This window comes from Molothrus aeneus, chromosome Z, assembly GCF_037042795.1.
Source record: "Molothrus aeneus isolate 106 chromosome Z, BPBGC_Maene_1.0, whole genome shotgun sequence".
In the NCBI taxonomy this organism is placed as follows: domain Eukaryota; kingdom Metazoa; phylum Chordata; class Aves; order Passeriformes; family Icteridae; genus Molothrus; species Molothrus aeneus.
In genome coordinates, this window is record NC_089680.1 from 54,792,393 (window position 1) to 54,820,017 (window position 27,625).

The 27,625-nt window shown below is 37.2% G+C and overlaps 1 protein-coding gene across 4 annotated transcripts in view; it reads right to left on the bottom strand.

Moving 5' to 3' along the window:
* PRR16 (proline rich 16) overlaps positions 1 to 27,625 on the bottom strand; it is a 143,016-nt gene that overhangs the window by 98,610 nt on the left and 16,781 nt on the right. The window contains exon 1 of one of the 4 annotated variants that reach the window (XR_010785281.1): positions 13,265 to 13,281. The exons of the other annotated variants lie outside the window; for them this stretch is intronic. The gene's annotated coding sequence lies outside the window, so the exon portion shown is untranslated. Of the gene's footprint in view, positions 1 to 13,264; positions 13,282 to 27,625 lie in introns of those variants that run through there. 4 annotated transcript variants of the gene reach the window in all.

Genomic DNA, 27,625 nt, shown 5'->3' on the forward strand with positions numbered 1-27,625 from the left:
GAATTTTTCATAGGAGTGATCTGAAACAGCTCTAAAAAGGTATGAAACAGATCAAATCACCATATATATCAGTTGAGATTAAAAGATATATCTACCTTTAAGTTGCTAACTAGTTGAAGAATCATACTAGTCATTTTGACTGCTAACCAAAGTTCAACATTCATAGTTCATCAGTAAAATATAATGCACAAATTTCTTTTTGAAAAACATTGACTCTTCCACACAGCTATCTCTATAGCTGAGAAGTATCTCCGTTTTTTGCAATGAACACTTTGTTCCGGCAGCTGAGTTCCTGTAAGTTGTCTCAGAAATGAATTACAGTTCTTAAAATATAGCAAGCACATGGCCTGGTTGTGATATTAGTGTATCATTTTAAAAACTTCCAAGTGACTTCCAGCCAGAAAAAAGCATAAAGCTGGTCTTTATTTCCATAATATTTCTTAAAAAAACCAACCCTATCCTGTGATTTGCAGGCTCTTAGGAAAAGGAGTAATGGATTGGTAGAGCTAAATAAATGATTGGTTTCACCGTAATGCCTTCTGTACTTGTACTAAAAGCCAGAACTGCCTTGAGAAAGCAGCAATTAAAAAAAATGTATATTAAACTCATGAAAATCAGTTAAAGATGTAATGACACAATATGGTGACATTTCTTGAAATGTTCATTGCATTTATTCACCAACAAGTCCAAACTCCTCATTCTCACTCTCACTTTGATCTTTTCTTTTATGAGCAGTTCATGCTTTAGCCATTCTAAAACAATGACTTCACACATTTTACGAGGAATTCATGTTTGCAAAAACAAATGCAGAAGTTCTGTTTGGCTGATTTTTTTGAAACACATATATCATTAGTCCTAAATGCTATCAACAGTTAGTCATCTCTCAAAAAAATTGCCCTTTCTTCAGCAAATCAACATTCACTCCACTGGTATATTTGTCCTCAATAAATCCAAAATAACATATACCACCTCTGTTCCCTTCAGCTGGCTCTCAAGAACAATTGTTCCCTTCAAACATTTTGGTCTTATATATCATTTATACTGACTTTCATTCAGCCCTCCCTGAATCTGGGAAGATCTGTCCACCCTCTGTCCACATGCGCTACAGTGACCGATATGGCTGTCATTATCAGCAAGTTTGAAGAGCAAAATCCTACCTCCAACTCATCATTTATACCAGCTTCCTACTTTCCCATAACTAGTGAGTATATATCACAGAGGTTTATTCTACACCTCCTACTAGACCTTCTCTAAATCTTTGTGTCTTCTATAACAAAATAATTCTCAGGTTCTGTCATCCGTGACAGATGTTTTCCAGATTTCAGTCATGAAGTTTCTTATTTTATACGGATCACAAAACTTTGTTTGAAGTACGTGATGATAAGCCCATAAATGGAATTTTAATCAATCCATCTGATTTTATTTTTGAGGGTTTTTTTCTTTTACTTTAAAACTCCCCAAGAAAATCAACATCTATAGTTTCAACATCTAAAGCTATGGGGGTTACAAATACTCAATAAGTTCAATTAACTTCCACTCAGTCTTCCCTTCATTTTTTCATGATTAGGTACTGCAACAGTTTGAGATAATCTTAATAGTGTTTGCCAGTTATTTCTGTTAGTCTATTAATGAATACAAAAGCTTTATTTCTTGAAAAATAAAATCCATGCCTTAATCGACCACATAGATTTATTTAATAGTTGCAAAATACACCAGAGATTATTTATCTGAGGGGTTTTTCCAGTTACATCCAGAGTCTTTGCTTAATTACAATATTTTTTTCAATCACCCTGTAAAACTTTTTCTCCTAAGGACACAAAAGATATATTTAATATAAAATGACAAAATTAAATCTTTCTGTAGACCATTAACACTATGGTTCAACAGTGCCTTCTGACCAATGTGCACAATATCTTAGGATTACTTAAACCATGGATTACTGGCATAATGGACTACACCAGCTTGTGTCAATTCCTACTTATATTACTTTAATCAGGATTACTGGCACAGGAAAAGCATCAGACCTTCAAAATGCCTATTATGCTGTATTCTGTAAATGAAACATTTTCATAAATGCTAATGTTGTACTGTGTATTAGCATTAAATTTATGCATCACTGCTCCCCTCCAAACTGAGTATAAATGATCCACGTGAACACTACAGTCATAAATATGTACACTAAATAATTCAAACATACAATATGGTGTTTTGTTTTTACTTAGAGCAGTCACAAATCTGAGAGCTACCTGGAAATTACTCAAGAGCAGCCTTCTCCAGCTTACAGAGAAGAATTTAAGTATCTTTTGCTACATTGAAAGTACTTCACTTCCTAGTTTAAATTTCATAATTAAGTTTAAAAATATGGGTTTATTGAAATGGTATTGAATACGACAGTGGAAGATGGAAATACTGTAACTAGTTTATTAGCATCTAACTCAGTTGTGCATTGCCTCTGAAGAAATGACAAGCATACCAGACATATCAATCCACAATTAAATACGGCATTTTCCACAATATCTGGCTATGCTATCACAAGATCAAACAGGTGTTTGACTTTGACTGTGTTGCATACCAAATTGTAATAAAGTACATATTTGTGTGACTTTAAGGTAAATTATAGTAAAATTCTGAAAAATGCTCCATTAGTGATCTCAATAAAAGAAGTAACAAAAGGTCATTTGAGAGGAAGGTTATGGCAGCCAAAATTTAAGAAAGATCCTATGCGTACTAAATTATTCAAATATTTGATTTTACCTCTGGAAGCTAAATCAAAACTAGTGATCCAGTCACAATTCTAAAGCCTCTCAAGAGAAGTAAAATGAAAACAATAGAACTTGACAATACTGCATTCCAATTTTTCATGTCTTCCACTTAAAGTGAATTCAACTTCACCAAGGTTCTCTTAGCTGTTTAACTAATGACTCCACAAAACTGTCAACATTGAAAATCTCCTCCCTATGAGTAGTGAGTATTATTATCTGCCTAAAAAGAGAAAAAAGGTAGTCAGCTTCCATCAGAATAAACACCCCAACAATTTGAATATATTAGTATTCGGTATTCACAGATCTTAATATTCAGAAGAAATTCCACAACAAGCAAGAAAGTGTAAAATTAACAACAAAGACATCAAAGGCTATCTCAGTATTTTTACTGACAGCTTTTGAGGTCGAGAAATGACATTTCAAGCGCTGGAACAGGCTGCCCAGGGAGGTGGTGCAGACAATATCCCTGGGACTGTTCAAGAAATGAAAGAACATGGCACTCACTGCTATGGCTTAGTTGACATGCTGGTGTTCTGTCAAAGGCTGGGCTCAATGACCTTGGAGGTCTTTCTGAACCTTAATGACTCTATGAAATATCAACTTCTTAACCCGCTTTTATGGATCTCATAGTTGACCAAAATGTTTTATTCACCCACTTTTGGCACTAGACAGGATTTTTTAAATGTGGGTTTGGCCCATTGCCAGGTCTGGCTCTGTATCAGATCTGTGCCACAGCAGCTCCATGTTCCATGTGCTTCTCCTAGTCTTTTTTATTATTTAACTCTCTTACACTAGTAAGTGTAACTCTCTTACACTGCACCTTTCTGAATAACCAAATAGAAAGCAGAGCATGCAATGCAGAAATCACAGGTTTCTGCACTGAAAACAAACAAACAAAACCCCCAGCTACAGAGAGCATACTCTGAGTATTCACAATGAGGAAAACAGGAACAAAAGTTGTAGAAATTACTGATTTCTACACTATTTATCTGTCATTTTCTAGAATGAGAACTAAAATGGAGATTTTTTTTTTACTTCAGCCTAAATATGCCCCCAATCCATAAGAACCACAGATTTCTCAGGTTTGGAGAGGGGTTTTTTTTGGTAATTTGTTTGTTTGCTTGTGTAAGTCTAGCACCAATTCTGTAAGAAGGAAAACTGAACAACTACTCCAATTCAATCACATTTTCATAGCACCAGTGAAAAGATAATTTTCTTTTTATAGAAAGGGAAATAAACTATAACTATTCTCATGATAAAAAAGTGGTTCTCAACATCCAAGATCTCAGCAAAAGGCATCCTTTTTGTACTACAAAACAACTACTGTCTTTTCACTAACAGTGAATCAGTTTACTCTAGATGAGAGTTTAGCTCCTAGTAGAGAAGACTGGCTTGTCAGGACCCGGAACATTTACACAAGTTTGCCTCAAGTGCTGCAGCCGCTGTTCCCAGAAAATCAGCAAAAAAGTTGCAAGACTACCAAACCTGATTTCTTTTATTTTCTGTTGATACTTTCAGTAACTCAAGCTGTGGGAAAGCTTTTAGCAACATCCTCGCAAAACCCCAATAGTCTTAAGAGGCTCTCAAGGACACAATAATCTTGAATAAAGGTGTTGCGCTTAAGATATGTGATTTTCACTATAATATTTTTTATTAACAGGTACAGATAATGCTGTGGTGGTAAATGATGTACAATATCTATTCTTTTAATCCAATGCTTTGAGCATTTGAACCACGTATCTTCAGTGCACCTCCAGGAAAGACCATTACTCATCAATGGCTTGGATGTGAAGCAAAGGCAACCACATCTTGTATAGTAAGAGCGGGATTTCCTTGCTTCTACTCAGACCTATTGGACCACTGAGTCCAGTCTGGGGGGCCTCTTCCCAGTAGGAAACATTGGTAAATCACAGTAATCAGCTCAGTGGAGCCACACCAATAAGATTGTGGCTGGAGCATTTCCCTGTAAAGAGAGGCTGGAGGACCAGGGCTGGTTCAGCCTGGAGAGGGGGGCAGCTCCAGGGGCACCAAATCCCTTCAGGGCCTGTGAAGGATTGTCAGGGAGCTGAACTCTTCTCAGCAGGACGGTGAGGGGCAGGTGAGACTGGGAAACATTCTCCATGAAGGACAAATGAGTGGTGGCTCAGGCCGCTGGGAGCTGTGCAGGATCTCTCCCTGAGGCCCCCCTGGTCTGCTCCTTGCTGCAAGTACAGCACTTGGCAGATGTCCTTGCATCAAGGAGCAGACCAGGGGGAGCTGATCTGCTGAGCTCCCAGCCCACAGGTTACCCCACAACCCTTGAGGCCACCGAGAGTCTGCAGCTGACAGACAGAGGCCCTTGGGCACAGCCAGAGGATGCAGCAAGGACAGACAGCACCTAGAGAGGCTTCATAGGTTTTAAAAACATGCACGAGCCCAGAAGTGGATTTCCTGACAAGCCTAGCAAGTGGCTAATGTGCGAGGTGTAGATCAATGCCGGCACGATGATCAAAAACCATAGCTGTGCTTTTAGTGTTGTTAAAATGTACAAAAAAATCTAATGTTTGTAACAATATTGTTCCACACTGCACTACACGTGCCACGCTTGATCATATTTTACCTGATACTCCGCTCTCAGATACAGGTTCCTAAGCATTTTGAAAAGAAGAGAAAAATCCTGCCTTAGAGCACCTCCACTTTTCACAGTAATACACAGTCCTCCTTTTATGACATGGATCATAGAAACTGATACACCTAGTTGTTTTTTGATTCAGCAACTAGTCATATATGGGAAGACCAAAAAAATAAATCAATTAAATTAATAAACCACTAAAATACCTGTCTAGTAACTACCCACTGAGGCAGAGCAGAAATACAGAGAAGTAATTTTATTCCATAGTAATTTCTCTTCTTTTTGTAACAGAAGAAAAAGGACCCATTCATTTTCATAAGCATTCACAATTTGCATGTTTCACCCAAATCTTGATGAGTATTTTCTTTGTAATCTCCACATTCATATGTAGCAAATTTCACTGCACACTAGACATTCTAATGGCCCTCTATCTTAGCTGATCCTCTTAGTCACTCGATTTTTTCCACTTTGAAAAGCAACCTAAAATTGGACACTGTGTTCCAAATGATTAATTTCTAACATATCACTTTCCCTTTGAAACTTTAGTGTTTCAAATCTCCTCTTAACACATTTAAGAATCCTACTTGCACTGTCAGCTCCTGTTGCTAGATGTAGTTAATGCTAGATCAAGCTGTGATGTTTTCATTGAAAGAAACAGTAACCCTCTAAGTACTGCAATTATTTAATGAGTATCAGAAGATCATGCATGCATTGAAGTGGATGTCAAGACAGAAAAAGACACTCTTGCTGAATATATTAAATTTATTAGGTCCATTAATAATAGCTCGGTTCTGGTGATATAAATACGGTAATTTCGTTTTTGTTGCCAGACTATACTTTTCATTAACAGTATAGGCCAAATAGACAACTGCAAGAACTGGGACATGACAAGCTAGGACTGACTGTAAGAAAATCTTTCCCCAGGAGGACACAGAAGAGTTGGCACAGGGACTGTGCCAGAGACTGTGGATCCTCAGGATGAAGCCTCAGGCAGTCTGGTCTAACCCTCGGGCTGACTCTGCTGTGAGCAGCTCCTTTCACCAGACACCCCCAACCTCCTTCCCCAGTTAAGTAGTCCTGTGTTTGTAATTTCTATTCCAGTGCTGGCAAGAAGAAGAAGCTGCCCTTAAATCTTCTCATGGCATGAGCAATAGGAGGAACAACCAATGCCAATTACTTACTCCCCTCATAGACAATGGATTTCCTCCAGACACCATAATGCCCAGACCTTTTTGGTTTTACCTTTTTAATAAAAATATCACTGTGATATCAAAGGACCATTCCAGTTTTAAAAAACAGCATGCCACAACCAAAATTATGATCTGATTGTTTTAAATTTTAAAAAAAGAAAATGTCGGATGCTTTTTATGATTACTCTTCATGTCTAGGTAATGTATGATTACATTACCTAGACATGAAGAGTTTGTCTAGGTTGAAGGATTTTTTTACAGTTCATACGTTAAGTTTATAATTACCTAGTGTTCCTACTGCTTCAGAAATCTGTGTACAGCATTTCATTTTGCAATACAACATTGTGCTAAAGTCAAGAAAGACCTGACTCTATGCTATTGGTCTCCTCAAATCAGCTTTACTTACAAGCACTCAAGATCACATCTAGAATGTCACAATATGCTTTAAAAAAAATAATCTTACAATGCTATTGACTTGCTCTGGAGACAATTTATAGAAAAGTCTTTGTAGAGGTGTGGAAAAGGAAAACAAACCATACAAATCTAAAGGGGATTCTACAAAAAAGAGTGATTTATTTTCATCAAGTACTGCACCAAAAATATCTTCAGAAGGGCTGTTGGCTAGATGAAAGTCATCAAGTATTAAAAAGAACAAAATACAGCAGTTAGAAATGAAACATACAAGTCATTTGAATTATGATTACCCCTGGCGTGATGTTAATTAATTATCATAGAAATAACAGTGTAACATTTTGGGGGTTTATGTAAACATCAGCTTCCAAAGTGGATGCCTTTCTTCCTGTATTTGCAGCAAACCTTACACTCTTAATACAATTTTTTATACTTCTTGAACTTAGGTTTTTCTAAAGGTCACAATTCTCTGTTTTCAAATATAAATAGAGTTTATATTACATTCTGAGGAGCTGAAAAAGTAAGGGATTTAGCACTGGTGTACACTTAATTCTCAAAACATTTGTGTTTCAAATGCATTTTTTTCGTACTCAGGTAAAGCCCAGACAAGCTGACAGTGACATCCTCTCTTCCACTCAACCTAAAACAAGTATTTTGAAAATTCTGTCCTTCTTGCTAACTGTTTGCTTAGTGCCTCACACAGATAGTGTGCACCTCTAGTCAAGTGACATGACATAGTGATTTGACCAGAATAAAAGTTATGTAGATGATTTTATACAAACCTAAAATGTGTAAATGACTAACACAAGCCAAGTACCTATATAACTGGGTTGTTCTTCATACAATATCTCTCAGACAAAGTCTTGCAGAACTGCTTTAATTAATTTATAAGTGACTACCATGTCTACATATATGGAGCAATTATACTAATATGGAGTAATTGCACTAACTATGTATTCCACACACATTATAGTCTGTTCATCGAGGCTTCATGATTACTATTCACAGGTTTATGATTATTTTTAAGTAATAAGTGCAATCCACACTTTGCTGTATTTAGATTAAATACAGAAAAGTGATTAATGATAGCATTTAGGAACTGTACTACTAGGGAAAATTAGGAATGCCTGCTATGCAATCTACAGCTGTAAGTCTATCAGTCATGCTAGACTGTGTAGCTGCTGTGCTTCCATGCCACCACAGCTGTCCCCGATGCACACATACTTCAAGTGGGCAGGAACTTCTTTTTTCCACCTCTTTAGTCCACCTTTATATATATACATATATATATATATATATATATATATATATATATATATATATATATATATATATATATATATATAATGGAAGCCATTAAATTAATGAAGTCTCTCCAAGATGTGATACCCGATTTACTGATCAATAAACTGGGAGGGGATATACTAATGTTCTCTAAATTGGTACTTGCCTTGGCAAAGGTATCATTTAGAGGGGAGTTAAAATTACGTATTATCTATTTTAAGAATTGTTTTAGTAAATCACAATTGAACCATTGGGTAAAGCAGGTCATCTAAATCCTTACTATATTTTTCAGGCAAGACTGACGTGACCCACTTTCTGTCCCTAAATCAATCTCATGCTCAAGCTTGGCATGGGTAATCCATTCGGATATCTGCCTCAGCATATCAAAAAAGGTATAAAGGGAACCATCTTGAGGAAAACAAGCTGTCTTAGTTTAAATCTGTGTTTGACAAGTGATGTGAGGGTTAAAGGAAAACAGACTATAAACAATAAAGTCACTAGCAAAATCAGCATCTGCTGAAGACAAGCAGCACTAAAGCTGCAAAATACTACACCTGTATATTTTTAATTTCTTTGTCTTCTGCCATTGTTAAGTGGAATAATGCTCAAAATGTGAATTGTTATGAAACAACAAACTAATTTTCAGGAAGATGAATCAACAGGAAAAACACTACTGTGAAAGAGATATCTAGAAAGACAGTACAAGACTGTGTGGAATTGCCTACACGGCATGTTTGTATTTAATTTTCTTTTGCCACGAAGAGCAGGCCTGGGCCAAGCAGCATACCTGAACAGCCTTGCCTGAATTAGGGGGCACATCCATCCGATGCATCATTTTTTCAATTCCCATCTAGATTAGAAGGAGGACTACTTTCAGTCTGAGCAAACTGTGCTGTACGGCAGTGGTTATCTTGCACCAAACACAATATTTTGCTTAAAGCTGCAGTGTCAAAGAGATCCACCCAACAGACCTGCCACATCTTTGGAAAACTACCAGAAAGCTCAGAAGCAAGCAAACAAGATGTGCTAAGCAGTGCAGCATCCTGTAACCACACCTGCCTTGGCCTGGCCTTGGTTGGCCCTCGTTACTGTGGCACCCAACTCACAGGTAGCATTTCCTAACAGACTACCCTTTCCTGAGTCTCGAGTGTCACCTGAGACAGCCTGAAATAAAAGCAAGCTGAAAATAAAAATATAAGCATGAAAGTTATGTAAGTATGTGTAGTATAAATATAAGTATAAAAATTATATAAAATTATAAGTGAAAATTTTCCATGGGGTTTGACAAGGAGCAGAGACGCTCTGATCTCTCCCCGTAATTTCTTTCATTCATTGAAGGGCTTGAAAATGTTCATGGGTTAAGGCTAGGGAAGCTGTGTCAAGAATACAGCAATTTGCACATATTGCAATGTGGATCAAGTTTTCCAGTAACTTCTTCATTTCCCTTTATTTTAATTTTATTTTATTTTGAGATAAAAAAATAAGATAGACATCCATCAGAGAAAAGGACTATGAGGTCTAAAGTATTTAATCTGAGCTTAAATTTAACCAAAAACACCACATAAAAAGGATTTTTAAATAATTTTCATATCAATGAAATGGCACTTACCATGAAGCAATTCTGTTTTGTCAGCTTTGAGTATAAAATATGTAATCTAATTTTAGATCTGCAACAGAGTGGGTCTTTTCACTTCAAGAGGCATTCACATCTTTGAAAGCAAATTAAGTTATGCTTGTTTGCCAAGCTTCCCACTGTCTTGCCCTATGAAAAACAAATGGGACTGTATACTTCACCAAAAAGGCTTGATATTCATCCTTTCACACAAACACTGTTTTGGTTTACAGATCTTTTCCAAAGAATAAAATATGCCAAGACATTAAATGTAAGAAATAGTAATGAAATTAATTCACAAATACACCTGCAGATGAAGAAGAGTAGTGAGTACTGGAATTTATCTGTAAGATTTGCTCTTCATTATAAGTGTCAAACAAACCCTGAGCATAATTGAAATTATTCTGCAAATCACAGGATTGGTAAGGTTGGAAGGAATCACAGTGGCTCATCTGTTCCAAGTTCCCTGTTGAAGCAGGGAACTGTTTCATGGCTTTAAACTTGAATTAACACATATGCTGACAGTTCACTAATCTGCAGAAAATTTTTTCTCAAATGTTAATTACCCAGTACTGAAATTGTTACAAATTATGATTTATTAAACTACTAGGTTTGATACTCCTACTGTCCTCCCTGCCAAATAATTAGGATGTACCAAATTTCACTTCCTTTATTTTATTTACAAAATATCAAATTGAAATTGTGGACCATTTTTAATAACATAGTCTTTTGGAATACAATTTTAAAATAAGGAGCAAAGAATGATGAAGAAAACTACTGTATTCTAAATATCTGTGAAATTTAGATAATATTGACCCATACTAGGACAGCTTAGGTATTCACTGCACAGCTGAAGCACTGTGAACTTAAAAATTCAAGGCAAATAAGTATTTTTATTTTTCATGGCCAACAAAGAGAATACCGAAAGGAATGAATTAAAGGTTATTTTACCTAGCTTCCCTAGTTTTATGCCATTTGAAGTCTAATTAAGGTAAAGTGGATTCTCTGAAGTGAGAAGAGCAAGTTTACTTTGTTAGTTTTTAAGAAAAAACCAGGTTCTATTAAGTAAGATGAAATTAGGATGATGTGTAAGGCAACTCACTGGAAGTCGTGTCATATTTCCAAAACCTTAAAAAAATCCCAGAACAAAGCCACTCTCCACATATTCAGGCACTAAAATACCTTTTTTTTTCCATATGCATCTTTGGTCGAAGAGGCCAGCACACTCCTAAGATACTTATTAACCTAAGAAAAAATAATTCTCCGAAATTACTAATAACATTTCTATCTCAGAAACAACCACTAATATCAAAAAATATTAAAATCATATAAGATTAAAAGAGAGGAAGGGAAATCACACTTAGCAGCTTTGAAAAACAGAAAGAGTCATCCATTTTACTTAACATAACACTGAAGGTAGTCAGCATCCCTGAATGGAAGGAATGAAAAAAAAAAACTGTGTTCAGAAAATAAATCCTTTTTAGTTATGGCTGCTATCCTTTCCATCCCTAACCTTCTAAATCAAGCACTGAACATTTTCAGTACTCTGTGAAGAGATTAAATAGTAAAACACACACTGGTTGCACAGACAGAACTTCAGTTTCTATCTGCTAATCTGCCTCTAAACATAGTTTGGAATGATGACTATATGTCTAAACAAATTTGCCTTCACCACCATCCTGCTTGCATATTCTCTTTAACATATGCATTAAGAAATCAGGAATTACAAAGATTCCAGATGACATCATTCTACTTCAACTACTGAAAGAACCTGAAAAAAACCCCATCAAACCACACCACCCAAAACAGCACTCCATGAACGGTAACACAGCACACTAGTCCTTGCTGAGCAGAAAACTGGGAATTCCACAAGCTTTGTGAAGAACAGCAGCTTTGGTTCTGAGAGCAACTATCTCAAAAGTGCTCTGGCTGGCACAGGGAGCACATGGAAAGCTAAGCAGAACCTGCCTTTGTGAATATTTTGTAATGTCTGGATTATTTTTGCCAAAACCTCTTGCCCTAAGAATATGCAAAACTTCAACACTTCCAGTTGCATTAAGAATAATGGATGCAAATCAGGAGACCCCAAAACCTGCCTGGAAATATATTGTGCAAGGTCTCCCTGCTCATTGACTTGCAAGTCAGAAATTCCACAGAGAAAACCCTCTGTGCAGCTGCCTGCAGATTCGGTCTGTCATCACACCCTTTCCAGATGAACAAACTGCATTAAGGCTGTGGTAAGGCACTGCCAAGCCAGGCAGGTAAGAGACAGAGGACAGCCTGACAAACACCATCCTGAGCCAACATCATCGTCTCACATAGTGGACAACCCTATGGATGGAACAACTGAATTCTTGGAAGAAACCTGGTACTGTTTCTGTGAACATCACGTTGTGTTGATGTTCATCAGTTCCTCAGTAAAGCTCAGACAACACATATGGGATGCAAAAGAAGCACTTAGTGCAGCTGCCTGCCTCAGCAAGACCCACCAGGAGGGCAGTAAATCAGCCAGGATTCATATTCAGTGCTCTGTGGAAGACAGCAATTTTGCCTTTGTGGGTTACACCAAGTATTCCAAACAGATTCCTTTTCCTCCTCCTCTCAAATAACACTCTGTTTCTTTAGGCCTCATTATTCACCTTTTATGCTGCAAGTTTGGAAATCTTGCTCTGGAGGGCTAAAGATATTTTCATAACAATCTCTGCCTCAAAATAAATGTTTTCAATTATCACAATAATTTAGACTTTTTTTGAGTACTAGAGAACTAGAGAATTTTTCAAACTTCCCTTTTAAACATATTTAAGTGAAATTTAATGCAGGAAAAAAAAAGACATTTTACCAGGAAAAGGGAACTCGATGATCACCAGTGGGTTCCCATAATCTTGTTACAGGAGCATGCAACTGACTGGACTAAATCACTTCAACGTTACCAGAGGTGGGATTCACCAGTCACGGTAAAGAAAATATCACAGAATCACAGCTACTCAGGACTGTCAGTCACATTAAAAAAAAAAAAAAAAAGTTACAGTCAAAATATTGCCTAAGCACTTCCAAGAGATCTTACATTTTCCAAATTGCTCATATGCAGTGATGAAATAAGGAAGTGATGAGCCTAAGACGGCTTTTTAAATTAATAAGCCAGGTAGTTTCTATGAGTATTTATCTACATCTGAAAATAAATTACATACTTGCAGATGGTTCCTAAACTGAGCTTTCAAACACTACTTAGTACAACACAAAAAATTGTCAAACCACTCCAGCAAGCTGAAAAGTATTTCCTGAACAAACACTTCTTATCCATATCAAGGAAAATGGGAAGAAGGGTAATTGAAGAAACAAGATGCCACTCATACGGTAAGACATATAAAGTCTAGACAAGGAAAGGGAGGCTTACCTCTGTCAAAACACTTGGACAAGTAAAACCACTAAAGTTGCTTTCAAAGCTGTGTTTATATTTCATTCATGTTCTTCCATATCCTCTTTCTTTTTCTCTCCCTGCCTCAAGCTAGATGAAACCCTTGGGGAGGAAAAAGCATTTTCCACACACATGTTCTGCACAGAGACAAAATCTGAAAAAGAACAATCACACTTTAAAATACTTGGAAAAATAAATATTTCTAGGTGATATATTTTTATAGGTTTATTCTTTTTTTATTAGAGTTCTTTGTGATATTTGTCTGCAAGAGTCACTGGCTTGACATGGTGGTGACGCTTATTTCACGGAATCAAATTAAGCTGGCTACAGTCATGTTGAAAAGTCACAGAGAGCTCACAAAGGAACGTGTTCATAAAGGTAAGGAGTAACTGCCTGAACTTTCGGAGCTGCCAACTACAAAACAGCAACACAGCCAAAAGAAAACATCCGCCAGCTGCAAAAAAACCCCCAACAAATCTCTACTGCAATGCTGGAAATACAAAAGCTGGGAGTCTCAATGAATAAATTAACCCACATTACATCAGAACAAAATTTGTTTCATCTTCCCAATGCAAATTTTTTTCATCTTCCCAATTCAATAACAACTTATACCTAATTTTGAGTTAAGTACCTTTTCCATGTCATTTACATAAAACTGACTAAACATTATCCCAAATTCATTCTGTTTTATTTATATGGTTCAGTAAGATTTCTAAAGCTGATATACTGCATTTGCACTATGTAAGTAAAAGGACCCATCTGTACTATCAGTCTGGGTTTTATCCTTAATAACTCCAAATCTATTGAAAGTTTCAAGGCAATTATTAACCAGTGATACACTAGAACTCCTTAAAAATTAGTAGGCAGCTGGCAGATTTCACTAACAAAAGATATACTCAGAGAAGAAGAAGAACATCCACTGAAATAGGGAACTTTTAAATTTTTCCCAATGACTCACATGCTCTTTAGTATATTAGGTCACTTTGAATTAATTCAGAAAGGATTATCAAACAGTATTAAGCCATTTCTTTAAACTCCCTACATAAATTATGGCACAGAAAGGAAACTGAACTGAAAAATTTCTAATACAGGCTCTTTTGCTAAACTACATCTTAAGTTTCCTGCTGTTCTTCCTCTGTATTTGAATTGCAACTAAGAAGTATTATGATTACAGACTTTACAATAAAATATATAATTAGGAAATGCTTGTGAGTGATACATAATAAAATCAGTTTCTCTCTTTAGAGTGATTCTAATAAGGTTCAAGCACATGAATCTTTAAAACCACCAAAAAAAAAACCCCAAACTGAGAAAATTTCTTGTCAAATATTCACATTTCTCAGGATCCAATGACAACAAAAGTTAATGCAATAACATAATGAGTGAGACTGGACGTCTACTAGTCAGCTGGACCAACCCCCCCCCCCCCGCAGTTTGTACTCTGTGCCCCTGGCTCTTTGAAGGAAAAGTAACCTTATGCATTCAACTGCATGATGCACAGAATATGCTTAAAATATAAATGTTGGTTACTGACTTCATGCTGCATCTCATTAGTTCTCCTTTCCAGCAGTTTCCTGTCTCTGCTCATGCTTTCTCTCCCATCATGAACTGAAAGTAGCTGGCTAAAATAATGTAGCACTCATTCTGAAGTTATGCTGTTACATATCAACTTCCCATTAGCGGTCCCTAGCACTAGAATCCTACCTTATGTGTGCATCATAAATAGCTGAAAGCCAGCAAAAATGATATGAAACTCTTGGGACCTGGCACAGACTATGTTTTGAAACATGAGAACAGGTGTGATAGGTTTTGGCTGCACTAAATTTTCCCCCATTTAACACTTGGAGGCCTTGAAATAACTTCCAAAAGGCTTCAAATTTGTTTTCGGTATAATTACCATTCAGATAAACTCACTCTACCCAAAGTAAATTCAGAATTCAATTCATTACAGACACCAGTTAAGAATGCTTTAATCTGTCTTCTTGTCTTGCCATACAAGAGCTTAGCAGTACAACTTCAGTAAAATGATCATGCTCTTCAGTGTATTCAAATTGTTAAATATGCAGAAATTTACTAAATACTTCTATTTGACCAAAAAGAATATTCTGATGTGTGCTTTATTTTTGACTTCCACAAAGTTCTTTAGCTGAAGAACAACAGCTGTCAAAGCAGAAACTTACAAAATTAATTATAAAAAACATAATAAAAATTGCATGCTAAAAAACAATCTTGAGAGATTGGGGTACTAAAAATAAATGTTTTCAACCTTCCAACTACCAAAAGTGAATGCTAAAAATGCAACAATATTTAAAATCTACAACCTCCACAGTTATTTTGCTCATTATCAGCTTTCTTCCTTTATTAAGAATTTAATGCCTGACCCCTTCTTCCCCCCGAAAAAAAGAATTAAAGCAATTCCCTTTATATTTTTTCCTCTGTCTGATAACTAGAAAACAGCCTCTAAATCCAAGACCTGATCTAAAAGATTACTACTTGACAAGTTTCTATTAGCTATCCATTTTTTCTTTATGTGGAAAGAGAACAAACTGATGAAAAGAGAAGCCATTTTTTAAAGCATGCATTTTTCTTGCTCTGCCCTTAGCACTTCTTTTCTCAGCATTAGCTTCCAGGAACTCACTTTTGTTTTCTCAGCTTTTTTCTGATGACAAGTCATGTTGTGGTAAGTCATATCAGGCTGCATCAGTCATGCAGCAAATACACTGAAATGCTGAAAAACACTTTCCCCCTCAAAGACATACTTACAGCAATAAAGAATTTAAAAGGAGTTTCACAGGAAAAATCATGACTGCATGGTTTAGAAAAAAAAAGGTACAGCATTAATGGCCAGTTTAAGCTCAACATACATTCTGGTTATTAACAGGAGCTAAGCATAATTAATTTTTGATGCTTGTCCAAGAACAAAATCTCAGTCTGTCTTTTTGGTTTTATTTTGGTTTTTTAAAGCCATTCTATAAAGAGGAGATGTCTCAGAACTGATCTGCATAAGGGGAAAGCAATAGATTTGAGAAACATATCTGTGCATACACACAAGTAGACCTAGAAAATGTACAGTACATCACATACTTTAATGTGTCTCCTCCATTACCTGAAAAATGGGGAAAAAATAAAATGTACGATTAACATACAAGATATTTGTAAAGTTGGAGAACAGAGATCAAAAAAACAACAGCATTCATACAGGCAGGACATCAATGGTATGATGTTAAAAGTTTTATAAAATTAGGATCTATAAAACAATTTTCCGGAAACAGCTACTGCATACAACCTGACACATAACTGTACGGCTCAGGGGGCTCATGAATTTCACCTCCAGAAACCTTAAATGATGCAGAACTCACTGCTATGACATGTGATCACTGCTGGATGTTTTCTTGCTCCATCTGACAACTTACTCCAAAGATCATTGCTTTAAAACTCTTGAAATTATCCTGACAGAAGTCATTCAGTCTCTCTTCCTTCAGGGAAACTCTTCACAGCCTGTTGGAATTATTTACTGTCAAGGCAGGGGGGCTTCTGAGATCTGTGACCAAAAGACCTGAGGTGTGGCACCACACCATCAGAGGAACTGGTAAGATTAGTGCAAACATGTGCTACTTGCCCTAACACACGGGATGTCTTTACCTCGGAATAAAGAGCTGAAATAAAAACCACTAAACCAACTATTAAAATTCAAAAACCCTCCAAAATTCACATCAATGGCTTAAAAAAAGAGGGGATTTGAACAGTGCATTTGAATATATGCACTTCCAGCTCTTCATATCCCTTAGGTCTTTGCAGCAAAGGTACTATTGCACCAATGACCAGAGGTCTTGAAATCCTTGGCATTCACCCATAACGAAAGTGGGACCAGGAATGACACTAGCCACTGAGATTGAGGGCTGGAGATTTTAGGAAAACCAGACAAACAGAAATCACAAAACATGTTATTGCTTGTAAACTTGGGGAATCTGAGAGTGCAAAAATACAGTACAGGAGCTGGAGTGTTTGGGGATGCCATTATTTGCAAAAACAGAGCTGGGCCAGGTTTGAGAGAGAAAACTTCTGCAGTTTATTATTTTGTGGTGGGTAAATAGTGGGGAGAAAAAAAAGAATAAATGATGTCTTCTGTCCACTACAATTTCTGGCTTCACTACAGAAGGCAATAATTAATTGATAGCAGGTAAGCCATCAATAGTATTCTAGCATCAGTTCTTGCTGTGCTGCAATCACTTGTTCTTAGAGACAGGCTCTGCAGCCACTAAGAAATACAGGCTTCCATTCCTCAAGGCAGAGTGATTACTGATGGGAGAAAAGGCAGCTGTTACAAGTTCTTCCATGATCTGTAACATCTGTGTACTATGCTGGGCACTCTTACTCATACACTCTGCTGAACAGTTTTCATAAACATCGCAGGCCAAAAAATCTTGTTATGATCTGCTGTAGAAATCTTACAGCAACTGCAGAGCTTATTGCAACATCCTTTTCCCAGGCCTTGAGGAAGATAAACTAGACTCAGCCAGAACTATCCTCAACAGTGCAGGTAAGATGGCTAATCTAAAAAGTCTTTTTGAAAGCATTTCCTCTCTAGTGATCCACTAGAGAGGAAATGCTTTCAAAATTCCCCTCAGTGGATCTAGTGGAAAATCTAGAGGATTTTCAAGAATTACCTGCTTTGATTTCCCTTCCCCATTTTCCACTGTGAGCTCTCACTTAGCCTTGCAGCAGGAACAGCAATAGTAGCATATCTATGATTATCCCACAGTGTTAATTCTCAAATGAAAATTTATGACCTTTCTCCAATGATATCCCACAGAGGTAGGCTGGATATATCTGCAGAAAAGCATTATCTTCCTTCTACCTCCTCCTACAAAATATGCAAAAAGCCACAGCTGAACTAATCATATTGATTAATACTGTTTTCCTGTGCTTTCAGTTAATACTCACCCATTGATTTTTGCCTTTTTGTCACACTGCATACCAGCAAGGACATTATTCTACAGTATCTGGTGAATATGATCCTGATAGATAACCAGGTAATAGAAATCATTTTGCAGCACAACATACTTGTGGAAGCAACCTGTGAATTTCTTTTCCTTCATCACCCAACTATGCGAGTCTATTCCACCTGCCAGCCTCAGTATTTTGTTCTAAGCAGCAAGATAAATACACACACAAAACAGAAGAAGCCTGGTGGCAAGATTCAGGATGTCCCTGAAGCAAAAGTCTGTACACGGTCACAGCTGTGTACAGACTCTTCGCTGCTGTTTTCACTTTTGCCTTTTCCTCCTGAACTAAAATATTTCCCATCTCAGAATTTTAAAAGGCCAGATAATTTCATTTTCCTGCCCTCATCCCATCCAGGGCTCAGAAAAACTCAATGCTTCAGATCAGCTTCCCTGAGTGGCATACTGTAGCATGCACTTGCTCACAAGATAAACACATTAAATGAAGAAAAAAATAGTGTACTTGTTCAATATAAAATACTTTGTGTATACTTCTCAAGTGAGGGACTCAAGGAGTCACTCATAAAGGTTTATAACTGCCTTTTCTTGTCTATTTCTGAAATTTACACACTGTACTCTTTTGACTTCGCTTCTAGCTGTAAGTTCTCCTCACCTCTACTGCTCCAGATACTTCTACCTTACCATGCTGATGTTAGGGGACTCTAAAATCAGTCAATTATCAATCATCAATCAAATTCACTTTCAGTCACAAAATAATTTAAAAATCCCTTTTTTTGGAAAGAAGTGTGACCCAACTGTTTTAATATTACTTCTCTTTCCTGTAAGGTGTCAGTGTTTTTCTTATAAGGACTGAATCTGATGTTGTTCAGGCTGCTGACTTTAACAGCTTATTATTATCAGACCTATTAAAGTAGTAGTTTTATACTAATAATGACAATCTTGTGTCTCTGGACAATAGATAACATTTCAGGCAAGTCAGAATGAGTTTCATGCCCTAAGAAAGTCTCTTAGTTCCTGGCATAATGCCATCAGTTCAGTGTTGAGTGCCACATTCCATAGTACAAGTTCCTTCTGCAAGGAAACCTGCAATGTCCCTCTGAAGTGCAACAAAGCATTTGTCTAAACCTGCTTCTCACCTACAGCCACCTCAATCCAAATGTCCTCCTGAACATGATACTGTAATAACACTAAAGATATCTAAATTCACTGTGAATTAAATGTCAAAGCTTTGTTAACATTTTAATCAAAAAACAAAATTATATTAAATTTCAAGGAAGAAAATATTTATGGAAAATTAACAAGGGTGCTATAACAGTAATGCCATTGAAGGAGACGGGGGAAAAACATCACACCAAAAAGAAAACTGCCAGGTATCAACTCAGCAGGCTAAGCAGACATCAAATTTGTATTATTCAACTACTGACGTAGCAGACTTTCCATTAGTCAGCAAAAGCAAAGACCTTAGAGCTTCCATATTGTTTTCAATTAGATCAACAATATCAACTGTAATAAAACAACTGAAACAATGCATTTCATTGACCAGACATTACTCCAATTTTTTTTTTCCGCATAAAGAGGGAATCCTTAAATTAAACAATTACAGCCTTTATGTATTCCAAAGTCACCAGTGGAACTCATAGTCTAGAACAGTTTCATGTCTCCTAATTCTGACAAGAATTTGCACCATATCTTGCCTTCAGTATCCGGGTGTCCTGTCAATCAAAGGTACCCCCTATTCAGCTGTACACCCAATTTAGCCTCTGCTGTGCCAGCTGCCCAGGTGCTGGCAGGTGAGCTCTAGGGTGGCCCCTGTGAGCAGACACTGTGCCAGCACAGCTGCTCCAGCCAGCTCCAACAGGCCCACCCCACTGCACAGCTGAGCTCGGCAGCCAAGATCACAGAATCACCAATTGTCAAAAGACACTTTTAAAGGTCCGTCCAACTACCCTGCAATGATCAGAGAGATCTTCAACTAGGACAGATTGCTCAGAGCCTCTTCATACCTGACCATGAATGTTTACAGAGATGAGGCATCTACCACCTCTATGAAAAACCTGTCCCATTGTTTAACCATTCGTATGTGAAAAACTCGTTCCTTATACCTAGTCAAAATTGACCTTCTTTAGTTTAAAACCATTACCCCTTGTCCTGCCACTATGGGTCCTGCTGAAAGCAGGTGTTCTATGGTACTGGATCTGAGAATTCCCTACAGCCCACAACAAAGACCATGGTAAGGCAGCTGGAACCTGCAGCCCATGGAGGTCCATGGCAGAGTAGAGACCCATCTGCAGGAGGACCCCAGGTGGAAAAGCCTGGAGGAAGCTTCAACCCACAGCAACCCCATGCCAGAGAAGGGTCTTAGCAAGAGCTGCAGCCTGGAGCCCACAAAGGAGCAGGTTTTCTGGCAGGATCTCTGACCCATGGGGGACCCTTGCTGAAGCAGCCTGTTTCTGAAGGTCTGCATCCCATGATGAGTACCCAAGCAGGAGCAGGGGAAGTGCATGAGGAGATGATAGGAGAAGGAACCCCAAATTAGGAATTGACTACAACCCCACTACCAATTCCCCTGCACCACTTGGGGGGAGGATATAGAATAGCTGGAATGAAGCTGAGTTTGGGAAAAGAGAGGTAAGGGAGAGGTGGTTTAGGTTTTGCCTTTGTTTCTGACAATCCTGTTCTACATTTTTAATTGGAAATAAATTAAATTATTTTCCCCAAGTCTGTTTTGATCTTGTCTGTGATGTTAATTGCTGAGTGACTTCCTCTTCCCATCTTGATCCACAAGTTTTTCCATCTTATTGTCTCTCCTGTCCTGGTGAAGAGGGAGAGTGACAGAGCACCTAACAGCCTCCCACGGTCAAGTCCCAAAGATTGTTTCCTTTCTCAGTCAAGTAGATTTACAGAACAATGCAAGACTAAAATAAGAAATCCCCAGAAAATATTTGTATAGCATTATAAATTCTTAGCATTTTAACTTTTACAGAATAAATTATTGTGTTTTCAAAGGGAAAATATTTCACAAGGCCCAAAATAAAGTAATTTCAGTATTACCTTAAAATTTAACTGTCATTTAAAAAAATCAGAAACCCCTACAGCCCACATTGTAATTCTCTTATCTCAGACAAGGGCCAAAAAAGAGTAAGTATACAATCTAAATCATCCAGACTATTAAACAGACACTAGAGACAAAGCATTTAGCACTTAATGAGATAAAATTAGCAAGACTAAATCTAATTAAGGGTCTTTTAAAGAACAGTCTACAAATGGCTGCCTTGTCACAAAATTTGTAGTTATCATCAAAACCAGAGAAACACAGATTTTGAACCATCAAATAAGACTTCTGACTACAAAACCATTTTACATTTTTAATTCTCTTCTCCCAAAATTCATTGAAATTATAATTTAAAATATGCAGCAGATTTACACCTAATAAATTTACAATTATAAAGAAAAGGAGAATGTAGTATCTATTAGCAGAAACACAGTCAATTCTAGTACTACTGTTAGGGTTTCTTTAGACTTGGCATCAGCAGTTTAGACTTTCCTGTGCTGGTGGGTTCCAATAAATCAGTCACAGATTTAGAAAACTATGTCAGTTATTGAAATATACCCCCTGTCCTTACTTTGATGTTACCTACAGGCTTAAAATTCCACGTGTGACAAACTTACTACTGTAAGAAATCCTTCCTTCTAAGAACTATAAGCTGGTTCATATCTTCATTGGAACTAAACTGTACTGCTTTTGATTTCAGCTTCAAATTAATGACAAACTCATGTCTGAAACAGTAATGGCTTTGGTACAGAATTAAGGCCCTCCTGCATGGCCAAAGTTTCTGAAAGTAGAAGGGAATCCTACTTCCAAAAACACAGCACAAAATCTGTTGTATATTAATGGCAAATAAACATCTAAGGTGTTACACAAGAAATATAGCAGATTTCCTCATATAACCCTGTTCCACACACAGACTGCAGGAAAAGTGCCAGAATAGTGGTAATGGCATCAGCAGATCTGGTACTGTACAGAAGGATGGCTCTAATGAGGCTCCATGATTTGAGTGCCTGGAACTGAAAGGAGTGCCTTGGACTACATCCAAGTGTGGACACTGATCACACAGTCAGAATTTTGTTCTGAGGAATAAACTTCTACATGTATCAGCATTCTGCAATATTCTATTAAGGAATTACAAGTTATGGGAAGACAGCTGCTGAGGATGATAGCATTATTGGTCCCTGTGCTAGCCATTTAGTCCAACATCCAGATATTAATGAGAGTTTGGATTAAACTGCTACAAGATGTAGAGTGATTTATAAGGAGTATCATTCTTCATCCTCTGTTTTACATGAATTCTTGTATCTGTCTGTTTTGATAGGTGTTTATGCTTTCCTGCTCCTCGTCTATGTCTGGCTGATCTTGGAAAATGGAACTTTTTAGATTTACACATCTTCCCAACAGTCCTGCACTGGTTATTCAAATCATGTCTTTGAATCATCTCCAGTTATGTCTACCACTAGGAGATGAGGGAAGCAGTCAACTTAGTTACACCCAAAGCTGATGGTAACTTCACACACGTATTTCAGCTACACTCCATCTATTCCAACTATTAAGAGCACACTATTTCCCTAGAAGCCATTTCTCTCAATGCTGTTCCCAATCCTTCCCATCTATTCATTTGACTCCGTCTGTCTAAATAACTAACTAAAAGACTAAAAAATACTTCAATACAAACTGATTACAATACTGTTATTCTGACAAGAAGTTCAGAAAGGGAAACAAACTTTGTAACTTGCATTTTTATTTATTTTATTAAGTTTCAGAGAACAACAATATTTTTCATCTTGATCAAAGCCATAAGCAGCTGCAGTTTTAAAATCCCTGAAATGTGCAAATGAATGCCATATAAAGTACTATAAGCAAGGGTTGTGATATTCAATCACTAAGTTGTAAGGACAGTGAAAAAAGATGGTTTGGGATGGAAAGGTGATTATGAATGAAAGGGATTTTTTTTGTTTGTTTTGATGAGGTTTTCTTGTAATTATAAGCATATAGAAAGGGATAAAGAAGCAGTGGGGAACAATTAATGCAAATCAACTAGCACTAGAAAAGAGAATGAATATACACTACATTACAAACACATCATCCTGATATACACACAAACACTAAGATATCTTTTTAATGGGTCTCTAAGCAAACATTGCTTCAACCTCACTAACATCAAAATTACTTTTGAAATCAAAACAAAGGTTTCTTACTCTGTGATCATGACTTCGTATCATGTTGTAATTTATAATTTAGGTGTATAGGCTGGAATTATTGCATACAACATTAAGAACAAAATCCTTATGATTAATACTTCATGCATAAACACAGACTCTCCTCTAATCCTTCTCGTTGGATAATTATTATGATGAGAATAAAAAGAAAAAAAATTGCCCAAATTCTGGTAACCTTTCTAACAGTCAGACTTGTCAGAGGTGTATTTGGAAATCAAATACAGGACAACTGTGTGAACACTGCATGAATCATCACTGGGTGGATGGATTGGGACACCCTGTCCCTAACCTGCCCACAAACCACCAAAACACTCTTGCTTTTATCTTAATAGTGTTCTGATAAAGTACTAGAATTTGACCAGTACAAACCTCTATATCCTTTTAAATTTGTGTTTATTTAAATCTGTTTAAATGTACTGCTCTTCAAGAAACTTCCTAAGGTTGAAGATCTGATCAGAGAATCAACTAGTCTGGAAAAGATCTTTGAGGGGTGTTTAGCCTGGAGAAAAGGACACTCGGGTGAGACCTTATCTGTCTCTCCACAACTACCTGAAAAGAGGCTGTAGCCATATGGGGATTGGTCTCTTCTCCCAGGCAACCAGCTACAGGACAAGGAGACACAGTCCTAAGCTGCCTCAGGAAAGATTTACATTGGACATTAGGAAGAATTTCTTCACTGAAAGTGTGACTGAATAGACTGACCAGGGAGGTGGTGAAGTCACTGTCCCTGGGAGGTGTTTAAGAAGAACCTGGATGTGGCACTCAGTGGCCTAGTTGACAAAGTGGTGTTAGGTCATGGTTTGGACTCAGACATCTTTTCCCTCAGCTGCTCCTTATTGGACTTGTGCTCCACATCCTTCCCCAGCTCCATTGTCCTTCTCTAGACAAGCTCCAGCACCTCAATGTGATTCCTGAAGAAGGAGTCCCAAAACTGGATACAGCACTCAAAGTAGGACCTCATCAGTGCTGAGTATAAGGGAAAAATGGCTTCCCTGCTGCTGCTGGCCACACTATTGCTGACAGACACCAGAATGCCACTGTCCTTGTTGCCACCTGGGCACACAGCTGGCTCATGTCCATCAGCTGATAATCAGGGCCCTCAGGTCCCCTTCTGCCTGGCTGCTGTCCAGCCACCCTGTCCCCAGCCTGCAGCACTGGAGCCGGCACTTGGTCTTGTTGAAGCTCACGTTGTTGGACTCAGCCCAATGACCCAGCCTGTCCAGGTGCCTCTGCAGAGCCCTCCTATCCTCCTGCAGATGAACACTTTCCCCCAGCTTGGTGTCATCGGCAAATCTGCTGATGGTGGGCGCAATCCTCTCATCCAGGTCATCAATAAAGATACTAAACAGGACTGGACCCAACAAAGATATTTTACCCATGAGGAATACTGAAGCCATGCTGGGGTAAGCAGACAAAACCACAAAAGTTTAGTCACTTTACCACAGAAAAGGCATGACATATTGGTTTATGAAAATTATGAAACATGAGTACTACACCAAAATCCCAGTGAACTGTGACAAACTCTTGACAGAAGGGTGACATAAGATAATACCAATACTGTTTCAGTCTAACTCCGATCACACATTCACCTCTTGATATGGTTTAATGCTTAGCATCTTGAGTGTATCTTGTATTTCTCAGACCATTTGTCCAATGATTTTTTCTTTTTATTTAGAACACAACATCAATACATAAGAAAAGAATGAGCCATAGAAAGGAAACAGACACTGGCAAATTCAGCACATTAAATCCCAGCACTCCTCTAGATTATTCCTCATGGTTGCAAAACTTTGCTTCAAAAGCTCTGATTACAGTGGAAAGACCCTACAGATGCAGTTGTTATGTAATGCACTGTGTAAATACACTATGCATTTGAACAAGACAAAGCAATGTCTTTATGTGTTATTTCTACAAACTTTCTGTTTGAACAGTTTGAAACTATTCTGATAGGGAGGAGAAGGTTCTAAATGGTATCATTTAAAAGGCAGACAAGAATGGTATAAGGCTATAGAACACAATCTTGCATGTGCTGTAATGCTACCATTTATCTGCAAGACAGATCTGATGGATGCTGTAAGAGCAAAGTTTCAAGCTCCTGGAAGGAAAAAAAACTGCAATAATTATCCATAAAAGCTTAGTGGAAAATTTTCTTCCATTGGTTCTATTAAAAAGTAATTAGCGCCTGTGCAACTGCCAAAAATTGGCAATTAACATTGCTACATAGGAGAACACCAGCACTTAATCTGGTTAGTGTTCTCAAGGAAACCTCTAATGTACTAATGCTATCTGTCTATCTATCTATCTTAGGCACTTACATGGCTCCTATTACTATAATATATAGGCATTTAACAATCTTCACCGCAGTTATTTTTACAACACCCTGGTGAGGTCATGAAATACAGTGAAACCAAGTGCACAGATGCAGAGCCACGTTTAGGCTATAATGTTACACAGCATTTAATTTACAAAATCCTTTTTCAGGAGGTATTTCCAGGTGCACTATACTTGTAATAAAACACAAAACTAGGTCAACCAAGGAAAAATTATTAACTTCAGAGCTTAGTTTCAAATTTAAAATCATATTTAGAGAGCAAAATCGTTTTCAAGAGAAGAATTTACTGAAGCTCATGTTTAGAGCCAGAGCCAGGGATTGTCTTGCATGTTTGCTGTAACAACAATTCCTATTTCCCACTGAATTTTAAAATAATTCTTATTCAGCTAATGAAACTGCAAAGATGGTCCTCCTAGCATCTGAACAGATGCACATGCAATGGAAGGACATCAAGAGTCAAGCAAGAAAGTTTAAAAATTTGCTCTGAACATCCCAGACCTTGAACAGTGTCACAGTGATTATGCAGAAAGGTTACTAAAGGATCCAGTTTGAAAGAAATGTTTAAAAGAAACCAAACAGGTAAAACAGTGTATCTGTACATTTGTGTATACAAAGAACAGCCAGCAGTACACACATATCAAAGCTGTGCTAAACTCTGTTTTGCTTAAAAACCCTAACATAAAAACATAAAAGCTATATAAAAGTCAACACAGTAACAATATAATCTGTTTCTCAGTTTCAACTGCTGACTTAGGCATAATTTTAGCTATATGTAAACTAGCAATTTGTCACCTCTAAATATAACAAAATCCTAGGGAAAAAACCCTCCTTTTCCCTTATTTTGAAGCTGGGAAGAGTCTTGCAACGTATGTGAAAGGGAAGAGTCTTGCAACGTATGTGAAACAAAATAATACATCACTGACTTCTTGTTTATGCTGCAACACAATTCAGGACTGAAAAACAATTTTGAACAGTAGGTAAACAGTGTCTTTCCTCATGGAGTATTACACCAGAAGCTTCATTGCCTTTGCCAAAAAAAAAAAAAAAAAAGTTGATATAATCCAGTGGAAGAAATAAGGGACTACCAAAGATAAAAAGAGGACAATATTAGTATTTTCATTTTTGGTGTTCTTTTACTACATAAAAAGTATACTGCATGGAAACCAAATGTGCCATGGAAATAACATAGAGTGTGTTACATAGTTCACCTACAGTACATCCATTTTCTAATATGTAGTAAGTACATCCTTTTTCCAATATGCTTTATTTTTCCAAGGATTTCAACTTAAATTTTAAGAAGCATCTACCCTAGCTCCTTGATGGATTTGCTTAATTAAAATTACAATAAAAGAGTGTAACCAGTCAGTTTTCACAGTACATGCTATAATGAAGCATGAGCAAATTGCACTATTTTTTTAACTTTTCTTCTGAAAGGGACCAAGATCATCCATAAGGAAGGAACAAAATATTCTCTTTGAGTGTCATAGCATGATTGAAGGAGATTATTGATCTAGTTAGCAAGGTAAAACAAGAGCACATTTTATCAAGAACATGATACATTTTTAATGAAAATAGTTTAGATTCTCTTTGATAAATAAGATAAAACAGGATTGAAATTTTAACAAGGAGATTTATGTAATTTAGACTATAGAGAAAAAATTATATACTAGTAGGACAAAATGTCGATTGAGTAAAACTATGCAATTCAGATCATTTAAAAGGGGTATTTGCAGTTACTTAATTCAACCATAATTGAATATACTGCCATAGCCT